The sequence below is a fragment of the Camellia sinensis genome, chromosome 4, assembly GCF_055761805.1.
Source record: "Camellia sinensis isolate YWXY chromosome 4, ASM5576180v1, whole genome shotgun sequence".
NCBI lineage: Eukaryota > Viridiplantae > Streptophyta > Magnoliopsida > Ericales > Theaceae > Camellia > Camellia sinensis.
In genome coordinates, this window is record NC_138964.1 from 141,657,295 (window position 1) to 141,670,501 (window position 13,207).

At 41.1% G+C, this 13,207-nt stretch overlaps 1 long non-coding RNA gene across 1 annotated transcript; it reads left to right on the forward strand.

Moving 5' to 3' along the window:
- Nucleotides 1-1,278: 1,278 nt before the first annotated feature.
- LOC145789555 (uncharacterized) lies at nt 1,279-11,186 on the forward strand. The gene is made up of 3 exons (XR_014327607.1): nt 1,279-1,407; nt 3,489-3,984; nt 10,971-11,186. It is a non-coding gene; the product is annotated as an uncharacterized LOC145789555 (long non-coding RNA).
- The last annotated feature ends 2,021 nt before the right edge of the window (nt 11,187-13,207 follow it).

The window sequence follows — 13,207 nt, forward strand, 5'->3', positions numbered from 1 at the left end:
CACACCCAACACCCTAATTCTCTGTAGGAAATCTGAAGTTTTCACTCTTCCCTTCCAAGCTAACCAACCAAAGAATTGGATTTTGGGAGGGGCCACATTCTGCCACAGCTTATTCGTAACATACAACTTCGGTCCCTTCGCTACTTGAAACCATTTCCAAACCAATGCCACTGTAAACTAACCTGATGGATCTAACTCCCACCTCAAATAGTCATCCAGGTTCCCTCTGATTATTGGTACTACACTTAGCCACTCACATAACTTGTTGACCTCTACTTCTTCCCATGCTCACAGCCCTCTTCTAAATACCAGATTCCATTCCCCTATGACCTCCCTACTCAGATTATACTGCATCAGTGAGCCTTCATTTTCCACAAACAAGCTAAACAATCTTGGAAACTCCTCACTAAGCCTACTACTATTCCACAACTTGCCAGTCTAAAAATGAATTTTGTCTCCATTCCCAACCTTTACTTTTGCATTTTCCAAATAAAAGTCAAACACCTGAGGGTTATCCTTCGCAATACTTAGAATACCCTGCCATATTGTAGACATATTGCCTGCTCCACCAATATCAGGCCACCATCCACCACCATATCTCCCATCACTATAAAAAAAAAAAATACACTTTTGGTGACTAAAGTGCTGACAAAAAAAAGTTTAGTCGCCAAATGTACACGCATTAGCTACTAAAGAAAATTTGGTCGCCAAAAGTATACACTTTAGCTACTAAAAAATATTTGGTCGGCAAAGGAGCAATCTTTAACTACAAAAAGTAATATAGTCAGTATTTATTGTACTTTTGGTGACTGATTATGTTTTAGTCGTTAAAAACAGGATTTTGGGTGATAAAAAAACAATATGGTCCCTAATTGTACAATCTTTAGCTATTAAAAAATAATTTTATTGGTATTTATTTCAGTTTTGGACACTAATTGCGTTTAGTCATTGAAAATTGGGTTTTGGGCGACTAAAAAATAATTTGGTCCATAAATGGACAATCTTTAGCTACTAAAAACAATTTAGTCAGTATTTATTTCACTTTTAGCTAGTAAAATTTAGTAGCCAATTGTAATTTAAAAGGTCTGGAGAGAAGAGTTCAATTTTTGGAGGGATTGATAAATTAATTGGCAACAAAAATGTATGAGAGTCGGGAAACAACGCCTTATTAGCGACAAAAGATTACTTCGTCAGGAAAAAAATAATTAAACGAGGTTTAGAAACGATGTCAGTTTTAAGATACTCTTAAAATCTAACTCTCTTACACACGCCTCTGTCTCTCTCTCTCACTCCTCTAGCTTTGCCCTCTTCCTTATATTAAATCTCTGTATGTTAGTCTCTATCGCCGTCGGGTAAGGAGCATCGCCATCGGCGAACAGGAGCACCACCGTCGATCCATTGCCCCAAGTATGTCTCTCAATTTCTCTGTCTCTCTCTCTCTCTGTCTGTCTTTCTGTCTCCCGCTGATTGGGGATTCTTCAGGGTAGAAAAACTCAATCATTCTCTCTCGTTCCCCTTCTCTAACCCCCTATCATTTCTTTAGGTCATAAATCTTGGTGGCGGTGGAAAATGTTGAACCTAGTTGATTGTTATAACCTATTTTTGTTACTGTGTATTATATATATACACTTTGGGGATGTGAAATGTCAGAGATTTAGATTAATTAAAAATTTATTGGGGATGTGTTTTTGATTGTTATAGCCAGTTTATATATTGGGGATGTGAAATGTTTTATATATATATTTATTGGGGATGTGTTTTTGATTGTTATAACATGTTTATATATTGGGGATGTGATTCCGAAATGATGAATGATTTGCATTTTGGTAATAGTCACACTCTACTCAATGATTTCATGTTCTTTCTCAAATCAACTTTACTTGCCTATACTTGTGGATTAACCTACAGTAATTTCAAGGGGGGGGGGGGGGTGAATCAATGTATATATCCATGGCTATTCACCACCCAAAAACTGGCTCTATATAAGTGAAGTTTTGATTTTGAATTTCAAATTTTGATAATTTTTTTTTTATCTCCTACAATCAATAGTTGATTTTTGTAGCACACTCATCAAGTGTGTGGCTCACACCGTCTAGTGTGTGTATATATAACACACATACTCATCCAAACAAATCTTGACTTGCATGTACATACACACAATTTTCAATTTTGAAATTGCAACTCATATAGAGAAACAAAAAAATGTTTTCTTTATTGCATCCCTTCTTTCTCTCTCTTCTTCCCTTGTTTTTCTTCACACTTCTCCTTCTCAAATGGCTATTCACCACCCAAAAACCACACAAAAACCTACCACCATCTCCTCAAAGCTCCCAATCATCGGAAACCTCCACCAAATGGGCCAATTCCCTCACCGCTCTCTCCTATCGCTATCCCAAAAACACGGACCTCTCATGCTACTTCAATTTGGTAGCATGCTATTTCTCGTGATCTTGTCTGCACAAGCAGCACATGAAATCATGAAAACTCATGACCTCACTTTCTCCGATCGGCCTAAACTGAGGATTGCTAGCAAGCTCCTGTATGAAGCGGGTACTCTAATTATTTGATTTTTTCATTGTATCATTTTAAAATACAAATTTATTTGCTAAATAATATGGACAAAATCAACCACATAGAACATAAATAGAGCAATCCCAGTCACCTTACAATTTTCTATAAACTTATTAGTAGTCTAACAGTTGGATTTTTGTGTATAGCTTATTTCATGAGTCCTTTGCATAAACAAAATGTTATTTTCAATTAATAAATTGATATGATTGCATAAGATGATCTATAGGAATATATTTGAGGTTTTCAATAAGAAAGGAGCTTCTTTTTTAGTGGTGTTTTTTCCTCCTCAATCTTCTACCTTTGTCCAAATATTATTATACAAGTTCTTATATTTTGGTTTTTGTGTCATTTTTTATTTTTTATAATTTTAGTTGTCTCAATTTTGATAATAATTTTACGATTTTGTCTTAATTTGGTCTAATTGATTACAACTGTTAGTGTTATTTTACGGAAAATGTGTGTATGACAGTATGTGTTATACTTTTATAGGTAAAATTATAAACTTGTTCAATTAAGCGAGTTATCCTTAACTAACTTAGTTACCATTTTTTTTTAAATTCTAATTGATGTTATCAATTGGATCAAATTGACAAAAAATATAAAATTAATGGTTGAAATTGAGCTATTTGAAATTATAAGGATAAATATAGGGACTACCGATATAATTTTTCATAATATGTAATATGGATGCAAATCAAATTGTTAATTTTGTATTCGATTTTGAAATGACAAAAATTTAATCGTGACACAATTACATTTACAAGTGCACGTTTACGAGTGCATAGAGTCACGTACTCAGAGAATACATATCTCTATCATCAAATTGCTAGTGACTTTATTTTGGATAATCTCTATATTGCTATAAGTTTTTCATTTAATTTACATCAATTATTTTTCTAACCCTGCATTTTCAACAGGTAAAGTCTTTCTGTGCTGTGAGAGAAGAAGAAACGGCCCTTATGATAGAGAAGATCAAACAATCATGTTCTTCTTCATCTTCAACAACGGTGAATTTGAGCAAAATGTTAGTGTCGCTTACGAATGGTGTCGTGTGTAGGGTGGCCTTGGGGAGGAAACACAATGGGAGAAAGTTTAAGGAGCTTTTGGGAGAGTTTGTAGAGTTGTTGGGTGTTTTTTTATTTGGGAGACTATATTCCATGGCTTGCTTGGGTGAATAGTTTTAATGGCTTGTATAAGAGAGTGCATAGAGTTGCTAAGGAGTTGGATGATTTTTTAGAGAGTGTAGTTGAAGAACATATGGATTTGAGGAGAGAGAAAAGTGGTGGTAAGAGAGCAGATCGTGAAGGCGGTGATGAAATTCAACAAGACTTTGTAGATGTGTTGCTTGATATTCAAAGAGATAATAAGGTTGGCTTTCCTGTTGATAGGGATAGCATCAAAGCACTCATCTTGGCAAGACTTGACCTTCCTTTTCTTTCTTGTTCTCTTTTAACAAAATAAAAAAAAAAAACATAATTATGAATCACTTTGATCAAACATGAACATGAATATTGAGTCTAACAGGCACACTATACTTATCATCTTTTTATATTACATTCAATATATACCACCTCATATATTAACTCATGATTTGCGTAATGGGTCTCACCATTCATATTTATGTCAAATAATGTGCTAACACATGAGGTAATAAATTGAAGGTGGTATAAAAAGATGGCAAGTGTAGCATTACTCTAATATAATATTATAAATTGGATTAGGTGTACATCTTTTGTCTCTCACTAACTTAGCTACGTAATTCTCACAATCATAATGTGTGATTATTCATTGTTGATAATACCTGTTATATTTGCTACTTACTCCACAAATTTGATGACATGGTTTGAGAAAACAATTCATTTATCCTACAAACTATCGTTGGAAAATCAATCAGGGAGCTTTTGTGTAGACGTCCCCGAACGTCCTGGGAGGGAATCCCCCGTTCTGTTCATTTGGGCTCACTACAGTTCAGGACTCAAAGTCACGGTCCTGTATCTAATCTCGCAGAGTGCAATGCAAGACCGATGAATCATCAAAGAGTCCAAATCCGGCAAATCATTTTTGAAAACAGATTTTTTGAAAGAAGTGCCAAACATGGACTGCTTTGCTAGATACAGAGTTGCTATCTAAATATTTTATTTTGAAAAATTTAGGAAACCCTGACTCGTTGCCTAAGGCCACGTGTCCATCATCACCAAAGTTGCCTTGGCTCGGGAACTTGGGTACGATTGGGGAAGGTCACTTCGTGAGCACCCCTGCTCGCCCGATCAATGATCGGCCTCTACTAACCATGACATCTAGTTTTGAAAACATTATGCGTTCTTATTCTGGTTATTAGCCTAGATTTACTATGTGATGTTCACAGCATACAAGTATAGACTGGATCGCCTGAATTGGAATGAGACATTTCATGTTTGTTTCGAAAAACGGTTTACTACTCGCAAGTAGGCTAAAATGTGGATTTGCCACCCTCAGGTAGGCTTAGAAAACATGATGATTTTCCACTCTCAAGTGGGCTTAAAACTCACAATTGATGAATTGTTCCAATCCAAATAACCCAACCTTCACCCACAGGCATTTAGACAGTTATATCACATAAGCAGTTAGCCTCATGGCAAGCATGCTATCATGGCAGTCACTTACACTCATGCAAGGATGCTAAAGCATAAGTACTTACCGAGTACTCCAAGCCAAAACAGAAGCTATGTTAGAAATCCATGCTAGAAATCCATGCATGATCCTAACTATACAAAAATGCCTAATGCAACACATGCAAAAATGCAACTACAATAGGCTCGGCTATTCTAAAATGACATGTGAAATGCTACAGCTAACAAGTATTCAACTCGGAATTGAGATACAAATGCAGTTAGTATGATTCACCGAGCCCGATGCATGCAAAACAGATGAATGATGCAAACATGCAAGCATAAGTATGCTAATTGAAATATGCCCTAATCTAACCATCATAAGCTGGTAAATAAAAGGGAGAAAGACGTAGGGTTGGAAGACATACATCACATGCACACACACTTATTACAGTTGTGCCCTCGCTCGGAGGGTCCGAATAAATAATACAGTCCGAATGAAAAATTACAGTCCGAATGAATAACGAATTACAATTAATTATTACACAACCACTAACTAATTAACAAATTAGCTAAGTAAGCAAATAAATTAAATAAATGTGACTGCCTTGGCTCTGTTTTGGATGATAATGGATGCATGCATGCTTGATGCGCTTTGTCGGTAAATTCCATCGGGATGCCTCGTCTCGCCTTTGTTTGGAGCTGATTTCAGAAACTTACACAAAACTCCAAAAGGCTGAAACTCCACCTTGGGAAAGCCACCAACCAGGTATTGGCTTGGAAAACCCTTGCCGACCACCCTTATGGTGGAAACCAAAAAAGGAGGTCGGCCTACTAGGAAACCTGGTTGGCCGACCACTTTCTGCCCCTGGACTCTGTTTTTTTTGCAACAAAGGCAAGAAGGAGAGAAAGCAAGGTATTTTCAACATATGTGTGCGCGACCACTCCTCCCCGTTCTTGCACAAGCTCTAGGGAGTGTGGCCCTCGGTCCTCGGGCCATCAACCACGCATCACAATGCATGATGGCTGAGGAGTCGAATTGCACATTTTAATGTGACATGAATGCACAAATACACACTTAAGGCCTAAACTCCAACATGGGAAATCCGGAATGTTGGCGACTGAGAATCAAGGCACGTTTCGTCACTTGGAGTACGAAAAGTCCCTCGTTTCCCATGCTTGGACTAAACCCTACTCCAAGCACAATGCAGCAAGCAATGCATGGCACGTGCAAATTCGACTAGCATGCAATCCCAAGTGTAATGCAACCAAGTGATACAGGCATGCAAGGGATAAAATGCAAACATGCACCTAGCATATACAATGCTAACACTACATGGCATGCGCAATGCTCGTGAACTAAGGCATACTCAATGCGACTATCAACCTAGCATACACAATGCGAGGAATGACATATCATGGCATGCACAATGCTCCTAACAACCTAGCATACGCAATGCAAAGGCTAAACATGCAACAACATGAACTACATGGCATGCTCGATGCAAGATGGACTTATACCAATGTGAGTGGACCTCAGCCACACTCACATCAGTGGCCATGTGATGAAAATGAGAGAATCGAAATGCATGCACACATGCACGAATGCCAAGGACCGAACCTAAGGCATGAAATACCACTCTACCAAAGCATGGAAAGGGATGATAGATGGCATACAAACATGCAATTTACAGCTCTGAAATATGATGCTCAATGGTCCCGAATCATGCAAACATGGCACACAATGCAAGCTAGGGGGCCCATGTACCGAAACTAGTGAAGCGTGTTACACTAGAGGTACCCAAAACAATGCACCAAAGGCAAAACCAACCCCAAATAGACCCTAGGAAGGTCTGAAAAAAGTGGAAAATTGGCCTAAAATGATGGCTCAACAAGCATGAAAATGAAGCTCATTCAATGGTCGGTAAACAAGGCATTCAAGCCCAACTCTCAAGCACACTTAAAGAGATGAAAACATGGAAATATGGAATTCATATAGGCTCTGAAATGTGATGTAAAATGGCCTCAAAACATGAACACACCTCAGCACATGCATGCAATGGACCTCAAATCTCAAAGTTAAGCATGGGTATTGAACTACAAGCATGCAAAAAAAAGCATCATTCAATTATGAGACCCAAAAATAGAGCTAGGGAAGTCCAAAATAAGCACAATATCAGTTTATGACATGGCCAAAAAGTTCTAAAATGAAGGGCCTACAAAGCATGCAAAGAAAGCTAGTAAACCATGAGTTGTTCTACAACTATATGAAGCATATAAAAGCTCATTAAACCAGCCAAAAAAAGATGTATGCCATGCCAAAATATGCCCAAATAACTACTGAAACTCAGTTAATGCATGCAAAAATGATGAGATCCTTTGGAAGGCCATGCGAGGGGTTACTCTACACCTATATGATGGACACATAAAAGGTCAAAACCACCTTTGGAAATGAGTTATGAAAACCTTAAAACTCACCAAATAGGCCTTGGAATTGGTCTAGGAAGCATGCAATGAAAGGTCCCTTTGAAAGGCCTTGAATAGGATTGCTCTACACATGCATCATAGACATAAAATATGGCAAAATGGGCTCTGGATAGAGCTAATGCAGACCATAAAACTCACAAAATAAGTCCTGGAATATGACTTCACAACATGCAAAATGGAGCTCCTTTGGAAGGCCAACAAAGCTAGTAAAGAGAATGAGGGGTGAGAGGGTCACCCCTCTATGATTTTGGAGCTCAAAGACACATCAAAGCCATTGAAAATCCACTAAATTTCAGTGGCTAACAGGCCAAAACAAGGCCAATGCAAATGCTCGAATGCATGGCTCAAAGCATGAGGAAATGAAGCATGCAAGGAAGAAGATGACTCCAAACAGAAAAGTGACCTAATCAAACTTAAAGAGGAGGTCAAAAAAAGACTTTCTTCAGTTTATGTCAAAGTCCAAAAATACTTGCAAATAAGGCTAGACTATGGAGCAAAATAATGCAAAAATGGGAAAAATAGAGGCTTACCCTTGTAGAGCCGACCCTCAACAACTTCTGGACCAAAAATGTGACTCCTCAAGCTCTGCAAATGACCTGCAAGATGCTTGAATGGATGGTGGAGGTGGTAGGCTATGAGGTGCAGTGCAAATGGTGCAAGAATATTAGGGTTTGGAGCTTTGAAGAAGAAGGCTGTGGAGGGAGGAGCGTATATCCCTTAGCTGAATTTTCTAACCCTTGCAAATGGAGATGGAGAGTTGGTTTTATAGAGGAGAAGAGCCAAGGCTTCTTGGAGAAGCCTTAAGAGAGGGTCAAAGCTTCTCAAAGAAGCTTTAACCAAAAGGGTCAAGCTTCTTGAGGAAGCTCCTTAAGAAGCTTGACAAAAGAGTCAAGCTTCTCCAAGAAGCTAAGCAAGGGGGTCAAAACCAACTAAAAAGGATCAAAAAAGATGGTCAAAGTCTCAGATAGTGGGTCAAATGCTTCATAGCTGGCACAGTTGTGTTGCACTTGCGAAGAGCAAAAAGCACAAAGCTAGCCGACCAGCCAAGGTGGCCGGCTGGCCACTCCCCCTGGTCGGCCGACCAGGGGTCAAAAGGTTCAAGGTGAAATGCTAGTCGGCCACCCTAGATTGGTTAGATGAGTGCAACACAACTATATGGTGGAAAACCAGAAAAAGTGACCCAAGAGAGAGGAAAATCAGCCTTTTAGCAAGGTTCAAAAGGGTCAAGAAGAATTACTGGTCGGCCTACCCATATTGGTGGCCTCCCAGATGAGCACAACACAATGGTGGTATGAAAAGCCAGAAATTATGGCTCAAAAATGAGAAAAATCAGCTTTCTGTCAGAAAAATCGGCTTTTAGAGAGAGAAAAAAAGAAAACTGGTTTCCAAGGGGAAAAGGTGGCCTCCCACCATACTACCACCTCCCTAGCAATGAAAATAGGGTCCCTACCAAAAATGGACCAAGACGGATGCAAAACAAAGGTTCGGGGGCCAAAACACGCAGTCTGGGGCCTTGAAAACAGGCTGTTAGGCACCGGAAGTGGCGTATGACCACGTAGGTGGTCTCCCGGGCCACAGTGTCCCTCTAAAGGGAGGAAATAAGGGATTTGCCAAAAATCAGAGCAAACGGAAGTAGTTAAGTGGTCCCAAAAAGAGGCACACGACAGACGGCTCTGAAAACCAAAAACTGGACTACAAACAGGAAAAATGGCCTACGACCACGAAGTGTAGCCTACGGCCACTGAGAGATGGTCTACGAGACCTCTCCCTCCCTTCGGGAAGAGAAAACAGAGAAAACAGGACCCAGTTCGTAAACCGAGGCAAAGCACAAAAGAGCCCCGAAGTCTAGAGGGAAGGCTCGCAGCCGAGACTCCGCAACCTCAGAACGAGCACAATATGCAACATCATTGAGCGCTCAATTGGTGACGCCTGAGTCTTAAGGTCGGTCAAAAATTGGGTGTCTACAGTTGCCCCTCTTTGACAGAACTCGAAAGTCGTAATTGACGGGAGTGAATGTCAAAGCCCAGAGACGACCCATTTTTGACAAGGCCGAAGACTTAGACAAACAGGCAAGGTAACAAGGATGTGCCTGCAGGCATGCCTGTAGACAGGGGGCAAGATGCAAAATGATATGCACAAAGCCGGACGTGACTCATGATCATGCAAAGCAGCAACCTGTAATGAAGCGCACACGCAACAGTTTTAAGCAAGAATGCAAAGCAACAACTACATTTCATGCAGTTTAAAAATGCAGAGAATTATTCAATTCTCGCCACGTCTCACACGGAGAAGATACAATACCTGCGCAATTTGTCTGGTTGCACTAGCTTCAAATGAACCGTACATACAATATCGTGCCTGCAAAAGAGAGAAACTTAACAAGCACAACATAGTTAGTAACACATGTTCAACGCTATATCGAACGTAAACAAACAGGGTGCCGATTGGAAAGTGCATCGCAATGCGAGAGACACGCGCGTGTCAACGCAAGTTAAGTGTATGGGTATGACAATACCCATGAAACGTGCACATCAATGCAAGTGGTATGCATGAGAATGCAAGTGATGTGCATAACAACGCAGGACAAGTGCAAACTCGAATGCATGTTTGACACGAAACAACGAGCAGAGAAATGCAAGTTTTGACGAGTGCGACTCAATCGCGACCTCCGGTTTACCTCCCGGAAGGGTCACAACGTGCTAAAAAAGGATACACTTTGCTCTTGACGAGTGACGATGAAACACGCATCGAAAGTTGGAGTTGAAGTTCCCGCGGAGGGATTTTGCGACAAAAAGTGCACTTTTCTTGTACTTTCTCGGGTGCCAGGGACTCCGATCACTACCAAAATTTGCAGAGACCTTGGAGACCATCTTGGGAACACCACCGACCAGGTTTGAGTGCAGGGGGTGGTCGGCCTACCAGAAAAGGTGGCCGGTCGACCACCTAGCCCAAATCCGGGGCAGTTTGGTACTTTCACCCTTATTTCTTTAAATACATTCGGCCAAAGCTTGATTCCACACAAATTTAGATCCGAAATCACCTTCTCCTCCTTCCTAGAGAATTTTTCCTCTCAGATCTGCGCTCTATACGCATTTTCCAATGCCCCACGCAAAGTTGTTTCGCGAAAACTTTCAGTTCTCTTCACTTTGAACCGATTAAATTTTGATTTCGGATCTTCTTTTCTCATTTTCACCACTTGAGGTAAGTTTGTCTCAATATTTGGAAGATTTTCTCGGGAGTTGACTTTTGTTGACTTTTTCATTTCCCGAGAGTTGACTTTTGTTGACTTTTTCCAATTTTGGCTCATTTTGCTCATTTTTGCAGATTTCTTGAGATGGCGGGTCATTTTTCCCATGATGGAGGTTCTCCAGGTGCCGGAGGCGATCCAGATATCATGTCTCTGCCGCCGAGGATTCGCCCCTTTATTCCCGAGAGGTACGACCCCTCGACGCACATCCTACCGCGGGCAGTTTTCTATCATTTTACGGACTTCGACAATCGAGCCCCCGTGGATTTGCTATTGCGGGAGCTGGAGTCCCATCTCTCCTATCAGGCACGGGAGGTATGTACTTTACTTTGTTTACATTTCCTACCTTAATTCTGCATTTTTCGTGTATTTTATGCTGCGCATGCTTATTTGCTCGCTCTGAACACATTCGCATGCCATACTTCTGCTCATTCTAGTGCACAGCTTGTTCTGAATGCTTAGTCGATAACACAGTACTCTGTTTGCATTTTGAACATACAGCTCAATCACTTGAATTTCTGAACACGCAGATCATATTTGATGGTGAACACGCAGCATACACTATCTTTGAAATCTGAACACACAGCTTATATTTGTTTGTAAACACGCAGCACACATTTCAATTCTGAACACGCAGCCCATATCTTGATTGTAAACACGCAGCACACACTATTTCTGAAATCTGAACACACAGCCCAAACTTTGTTTGTGAACACGCAACACACATTTGTTGAAAGTTGAATACCCAGCCCAAACTTTGAATTTCTGAACACGCAGCTCATATTTGATGGTGAACACGCAACACACACTATTTTTGAAATCTGAACACACAGCCCAAATTTGTTTACGAACACGCAGCACACATTTCAATTCTGAGCACGCAGCCCATATCTTGATTGTGAACACACAGCACACACTATTTCTGAAATCTGAACACACAGCCCAAACTTTGTTTGTGAACACGCAACACACATTTGTTAAAAGTTGAACACGCAGCCCAAACTTTGAATTTCTGAACACGCAGCTCATATTTGATGGTGAACACGCTATTTCTGAAATCTGAACACACAACCCAAATTTGTTGAAAGTTGAACACTCAGCCCAAACTTTGAATTTCTGAACACGTAGCTCATATTTGTCAAAAGTTGAACACGCAGCCCAAACTTTGAATTTCTGAACACGCAACCCATATTTGATGAAAGTTGAACACTCAACCCAAACTTTGTTTGTGAACACGCAGTGCACATTTCAATTCTGAATGCACAGCTCATACTGAACACGCAGTTCACAGCAATGTATTTGATTTGATTTGATTTGCACACAACTCATACATTTCATTTGCACGCAGCTTATTCATTTCATTCTGAAACTGAAGACATGTGTTCATTGTGAATACAGGTGTCCTCCCGTGTTACACGGGGATACGGCTCCATTGCTATGAGGGAGTGGTATGCAGAGCTCCCAGAGGCCGTCCGTGATTGGGTCGATCAGGCAGGGTTCGGGCCTTTCTGTACTGGGATATCTCGCTATCCCGCCAGAAGGACGTTGATGGGCACCATTGTGGAGAGGTGGTGGGACACCACCAATTCCTTTCATTTCTTAGCTGCTGGGGACATGACTATGACCCCCTTCGACTTTGCTGTATTAACAGGCCTCGACGTGGGAGGCTGGGCGATCCCTTATGATGAGGGCATGGGCGAGTGGGAGGCCGCCTGGATTTATCTATTGGGAGCTCGCCCACTGGTCGACCGATCCTCGGGCTGAGTCCGGTACACCTGGTTTTCTTCATATTTCAGACAGAGGGAGCCCGAAACTCCCGAGGAGATAGCACAGTACACCCGAGGGTTTCTAATGTTCCTCTTCAGGACCACTCTGTTCGCTGATAAGGGGAACACCGTTGGGCTATATCTGCTGAGTGCCCTGGTAGACCTCTCACAAGTCAGTCAGTATGACTGGGGTGGTGTCGGCTTGGCTACCCTCTATTGCTACATGAGCGCGACCTCCCGCAGATGGGGGAACATAGTTGGCGGCTGCTGGAGAGCTCGGAAGGTACCTTCTGCCCTTTTGATTTACATTCCTACTTTTCATTATCTGTACATTGCATGCACGACACACTTTACATTCTGTACTCACATTCTGCACTCAACATTCTGTATTCTGATGGCTTTTGCCCTATTTTCCACAGTTATGGGTTTTTGCATACTTCCCGACGCGAGCCCCAGAGCTTGAGGTGGAGGTGCCCCTCATGACCCCCTACTCGCTCGTTTTCGAGGGCCAGTACCAGCCGCGGGCTCGGGAGACTCTCCCTTACCTA